At 43.9% G+C, this 6,645-nt stretch overlaps 1 pseudogene; it reads right to left on the reverse strand.

Moving 5' to 3' along the window:
- Positions 1-854: 854 nt before the first annotated feature.
- On the reverse strand, positions 855-1,884 carry LOC110126504 (ADP-ribose pyrophosphatase, mitochondrial pseudogene; annotated as a pseudogene).
- Positions 1,885-6,645: the final 4,761 nt, after the last annotated feature.

Below are 6,645 nucleotides of genomic sequence, written 5' to 3' on the forward strand. Positions count from 1 at the left end.
TCAGGGGGTATCTCTGTTTGCAAACTAACTATAGACACTTTCTCTATTTATATATTGGGTTTTTTTTAAATGGAGAAAGGTAGATGTGAATTGTAATTTTTATTAGGCAGTGATTACGTACATCTCCTGATAGACTCCTTCCTGACAGGAATTGGAGTTTGTAGGGTCTTCTGAGATGAAACAAATGTCTTTAGCTTAGTCCACTCTGTTCAGAATAAACAGCTGTGATGACCAGAGAGAAGGCTGGATATTAAATTCATTTTGTCACTGCATTTTTTCTTCTGGTTCATAAGTACTTGATCCTTATGAACTAAAATAGGGATGGAATTTTCCCATAAAACTGAAGGTTCTAAAAACAAGAATAACCAGAGCACTTCTGTACTTGAAAGCAGTGAATGTAAGATCACATAAAGCTAAATTTGAAAAACAAATGTTATTCTAAAACTCAGATTATACATTAAAGTTAAACCACAGTCTAACACATCAAGAGAAAGAACTGAAAATGCAAGCTGGATGAAAAGTAGAGGATATGGTAGATAAAAATTTATCTTTGTTTTACCTGTAATTCTTCAAAGAGCATTAGTTGTATAATTTGGTTAAAGTCATATACGTAACATATACAACCGGTGACTATGTTCTTCTTCCAATTGGAAAGCCAACACCCGTGATTCCACTTCTCCATATGTGTCTAGTATTGTTACCTGATACAAAGTCTCCAGCCTGTGAACAGTTTGGGAAATCATCGCCAAAAGCAATGATCCTCCCTGTCCCGTTCAAGGTGAGTTCTGGGCTGTTTGCTTCTTATCTACCTGTATTCATCCGAAGGCTTCTGGCTTACAGGAGAGTCCATGCCACTACTGATGGCAGTGTTCACTCCAGTAGGCACCTTGTTTCTCAGCCACAAGTTGAATAAATTGGGAGTGGCTGGCATAAAGCTTGAGTTTATCATTGATATCCACCCATCCCACTTTCTCGGCATCATCGCCAGCTTCCAGGGGAAGAAGATTCATGACCTCCCCTGTTTCATCATGATAGTTCACAGCCTCTGTCTCCATCCATGTGTTATCTGTGTTCCGGGGATCATCCACATAGCCTTTGTAGACCACAAAGTGTTCCTGGCTGAATAGTTTGTGCAGCTGTTTCTCCAGCTCCTGTCTGTCTGCTCTGGACTTCTGTAAGGAGTTTATGGCTTCCTCACCAAATTCTCTCTTTGGTGTAGCACTAAACTTCTCTCCTGGATCCACCATTCCCCCTGGGATGGCCCATTCTCCACAGTCCTTCCTTTTGATGGCTACAAACTGCAGGATATTTCTCCCAGAAACAGGATGGGTTACTTTATTTCCCTTACTGTCCTTTTCTCACCTGGTTAAGATGGGATCTGCAGCATGACTGGGGCCCCAGCACCCCAAAAGTCCTCGGCCAACCAGCCCTATCCAACCTGCAGGATTTCTAGGTCTACCATGTTCAACCTCATGCCAACTGTTCTGTCTCCTTCTCTCAACAGGCCCATCCTTTTCGTTAAATTGGGAGAGAAGTTTCTTTCACCCAAAAGAGGGTCTGCCCACTTTGGTCGGCCAAGACTAAGCCAGAAGTGTACTGGACAGACTTGTCCTCTGGCCACTCAACCAGCCAGCTCACCTTCTCGTTGGGAACCTGGCTTTGCTCCACTTGGGAGCCCGGGTATGGTGACGTCCAGACCTTCTTGTGGGGCTTCTCAGCAGTGCTGTTTGAATCTGACATGATGAAATTCGGAGGAAACCCGTGTAAGGAAAATGGGCTCCAGCCAGCTAAGATGGGGCAGCTGCTGGGCCTGACTGCCACAGAGGCCAAGGCCACAGAGAGAAACGCTGGGGCTAAAGCCTTTGCCAGGCAGTGTCCAGCCATCCACCGCCTGGCAGGCGGCAGGGATTTCGGCTGCTCTCAGGTGGGGCGTCAGAATCCTTGCTGGTGGGGGTGGGGGGGGGGGGCCACTCCCGCAGAACAGAGACATTGGGAATGGGAGCCATGGGGATGGGAGATGGGATTCCTGGGGGATGGGAACCCTGGAGGAGGCTCACCACTCACCAGCCCAGCGCTCCCTGGGGAGCACTGCGTTTGCATTTTACATTGAAAGAGTTCAGTGTCTGGAAAGGATTCCAATGGTTGAGAAAGAAAGTGAAAGTTAAAGTCGCTCAGTCGCGTCCGACTCTTTGTGACACCATGGACTACACAGTCCATGGAATTCTCCAGGCCAGAATACTAGAGTGGGTAGCCTTTCCCTTCTCCAGGGGAGCTTTCCAACCCAGGGATCGAACCCAGCTCTTCCTCATTGCAGGGGGATTCTTTACCAGCTGAGCCACAGGGGAAGTCCACCAATACTGGAGTGGGTAGCCTATCCCTTCTCCAGGGCATCTTCCCAATCAAGGAATTCAACCGGGGTCAAACACCACCAACAAAATCAGCACACAATAACTTGCTTCGCATGGTATTAGGCTTAAGGGTAGATTTATTAAATAGTTCACCAAATGTAGGACCGGTGTCTGTTGGGGGGGCAGGGGTGGGGGGGCGGGAAAGCAGAACTAATGCGTTGGAGGCTGTGGGGCCCAAATCTTGTATGGGATGCTGGAAAGCCTGGCAAGGGTGCCCTGGAAGGAGAAAGCTCTCTTGATGCATCCTGAGTGGTCTGGTGAGAAATTCATGAAATGCAATGCCTGCAATGTGGGGGCAGCGGGGGAGGGGGTTGGGGGGTGGGGGAGGAAGGTTCCAAATCTCAGGCCCACCTCACTAGCCCAGTGGCTTAGGCCAGTTGCATAAGCTTTATATCCAAAGGAGGAGTGGCTATAGCATGCCAGGAGCTGTCAGACAGGAGACTGTCCTGAGGTCTGGACCATGTGGTATCTGCTCTTAAAAGATTCTGGTTGAAGAGGCAGGGCATATATTTAAAAATAGAAGTAAGACAGGAAATTCAAACAGGGGCTCTGTCTCAACCTAGAGGGGTGAAATGGGGAGGGAGATGGGAGGGAGGTTCAAAAGGGAGGGGATATATGCATACCTATGGCTGATTCATGTTGAGGTTTGACAGAAAACAACAAAATTCTGTAAGGCAATTATCCTTCAATTAAAAAAAAAAGTAACATGGGAAGGGCAGTGGACAGTAATCCTTAAGAGCTGAACACAATCAGGTTGAAATCTCAGCATTCCCTCCTTACCTGGGATCTTCTTGGGAAAAGTGAGTTACATAAGCTGACTTCGGTTTCCTCAAGTGTAAAATGGAAAAAGAATCTGCCTCATAGAATTATGGTGACAGTTAGGCTGTTACATGTAAAGCTGTTAGCACAATAAGTGGCCTATCATACATACTCAAAAATGCTGGCTGTCATTACTATAGCTATCATTGACTTTTTGACCCTGCACCTTGAAAACTGTAGATTACAACAGGACAGTTGGAACAATCTTGGAAATTGAGCAGTTCACATATGAATTTGGAGTTAAATAAGCTACGATTCTGTCTGGAGAAATTCAGGCTGAAAAATAACAGCGTCTAGGTCCTGAAATGATATGAGAAGCGGCAGCACAGACTAAGTCATTATATCTAAGATAACAAGCCTCAGGAAAGGTATCTGAATGTCTGAAACAGTTTTAGAACAAATGGAGCACTGTATACTCTAATTGAAACCCAAAGGATATTTAACATTTCCCAAAGTTTGTTCCATGTTACATCACCCGCCATGAGAAAGATGTTCAAGGAATAAATGATTTGACAGTCAAATATGTCTGGGAAATTCTACATATTTTACTGTCCTCCTTTAGGAATTTAGGATCCACAGAGTGCTTTAAAGATCCAGTAAAAACAAAACAAGTCAACCCAACAATTTAATTCTGTTTCATCCAGTATTTTCCAAACTACCTGACCAGAGAATGCTTCTTTTATGCAGTAGTTGGTATTATTTTGAGAGCACACTTCCTCAAATTTAGAAAAGTTTCAAAATACCTATGTGTGCTTCGGGGTAGATCTCTAACCCTTTGAAGTTATCATCACTATTGAAAGGCAGCTACTGAATACCCACTCATCATAAGAACCCTAAACTGAATGAGTCAGGTTTCCAAAAGTCTGGAAACCCAGAAATAGCTGGGCTATATTCCCAAGATGGTAAAGAATCTGCCTGCAATGCAGCAGACCCAGGTTCAGTTCCTGGGTCTGGAAGATCCCCTGAAGTAGAAAATGGCAACCCATTCCAATATTCTTGCCTGAACAATTCCATGGACAGGGGGGCCTTGTGGGCTACAGTCCAGGAGGTTGCAAAGAGTCAGACACAACTGAACAATTGAACACACACACACACAGAGATCAAAATGGTAAAAAAAAAAAGAATTGAAAGCAGAGAAACATGAGACCTGGTCCTCATTCATCATCATCATTGTTGAGGATTTGCTGTGTACACTGTACGAAGTACAACTAGAAAAGAAAGATGATCATTTTGGGACAGGTTCCCAGCTCTGTAACTCATGTCTTTGTTATTCTTAAAAATTATTTATTTGTTTATCTTTGGCTATGCTGGGTCTTTGTTGCTGGATGAGGGCTTTCTCTAGTTGTAGTGAATGGGGGCTACTCTTGGTTGCGATGCACAGGCTCCTCACTGCAGTGGCTTCTCTTGTTGAGCGGCACAGGCTCTAGGCACACAGGCTTCAGTAGTTGGAGCACATGGACTCAGTAGTAGTGGTGTGCGGTCTCAGTACTTATAGCTTGTGGGCCCTTCAAAGAGTGTGCAGGATCCGATAGTTGCGGTGCCTGGGCTTTAGTTGCTCTGCGGCATGTGGAGTCTTCCCAGACAAGGGAAGGAACCCGTGTCCCCTGCGTTGGCAGGTGGATTCTTATCCACTGTACCGCTAGGGAAGTCCTTCATGTCTTCTTATGGCTGTGTTTTTTTTCAGTCGTGGAATTCCTTGTCTTTGAGCCTCCTGGAAATGTATTAGGAAAACCACTGATATGAAATCTAAACATTTTGGGAGAAGACACTTGTAAATTCCTTATATTATTATTTCCAGGCATCATAATCTAACTCACAAAAAATAAATGAAGTGCAAGTCTCGGGTCTGGTTCTAGCTTCCCCCATCATAGGCTGTGTAGTTGTACATCCAACACTTGGCTTCCCTGGGTCTTGATTCTTCACTGTAAAAGGAATCACATGGCATCTGTTATCTACAAAAGTCCTTCTGGCTTTAGCATTGTATGATTCCAGGATCTATGAAAATCTCATTATTGGAAGGCCAAGGTCAAATGCTATGAATCAGAAAGACCAGATGTTCAAATATAAACAGCCAGATGCTTAGGGGGCAGTGACACTTGAGGAAAGCAAGGGAGCAGGAAAGGCCTGGTGTGTCAACCCAGTGCAGAAATTGGGCGGGCCAAAGAAGAATGCAAGGAGCACCTGAGAAGGAACAGCAAAACCAGTAATGAGGGGGCTTGTTTGGTTTTTAGCATCATCAAAGGGAAGAAGACTTAAATCAGACCATTTGATGCAAAAGATAACCTAAGGGAAGGAAATGAAATACTATAATATAGACCAAAAGAATTATTTGCTGGGAAGCCACTGGGGAGATTCTCTTCCCTAAATTGTCTTCTGAGGTGGAAAAACAAGCAGCGCTAGACAGAGAGAATGTTCTGGTCCCAACCATGAGAAAGCCCTAAAGGAACTCTAGCACCATCAGAGAACAAATCTTTGACCTGTCTCTGTGAACTCATCCTGGGCTAGAGAGTGCCCGCTGAAGTCCCATTTTATCAAGAATATTACTGGGATGGGGAGGACCAGGGTGATTACAGGGCCCCAGCAGTGCAAGAATCCCCGATCATCCTTCCATTCTCTCTTTGGGAAGCAGAAATATGTGGGTACCCAGCAACATGGATTCCCACTGTGATGCTAAGGCTCAGCTTCTGAAAGAAATTGGGAAGGAAGGCAGAAAAAAGGATTTCTCCTCCCCTAAAGTAATAATACTCATAATAAAAACAACAATAAAATAACTACCATTTACTAAGTGCTTTCTATGTACCAGTCTGTGGTATACAGGTTTGTCCAGGTTTGACTGCCCAGTTCTGAATCTTGGTTCAGTCACTTCTTGGCTTGTTAATCTTTGGAAAGTTTCTGAACTCCTTTGGACCTTACTTTTCTCATCTAGAAATAATAATGGATCTATGTTAAAGGGTCAATATGATACAATTCATTTTAAAAGCTTAGGATAATGCCTGGTCCATAGGCATTATGGACTCAACAAATATTACCTATGACAACTATTGTTACTAATCATTTTGCATTTATTATTTTACCTAATTCTCAAGCAAACCTATGAGTGAGGCACATGTACTGATACTATCACCACTTAACACACTGAGGACATGACAGTACATAGAAGTTACCTAAGGTTGCACAGCTAGTTACTAATAGGTTTCAGAACTGGAAAGACTTGACAATAATAAACTTGCTCATGGACAGTCTAAATGCATGTTGAATTTGACTTTACATGGCAAAATGTCACCATTTTATTATAACTATTAAAAACCACGTATATATGGAATTTAGAAAGACAGTACTGATGATCGTACATGCACGGCACCAAAGGAGACACAGATGTAAAGAGGAGACTTTTGGATTCAGTGGGAGAAGGTGAGAG

This window comes from Odocoileus virginianus, chromosome 7 (assembly GCF_023699985.2).
Source record: "Odocoileus virginianus isolate 20LAN1187 ecotype Illinois chromosome 7, Ovbor_1.2, whole genome shotgun sequence".
Lineage (NCBI taxonomy): Eukaryota > Metazoa > Chordata > Mammalia > Artiodactyla > Cervidae > Odocoileus > Odocoileus virginianus.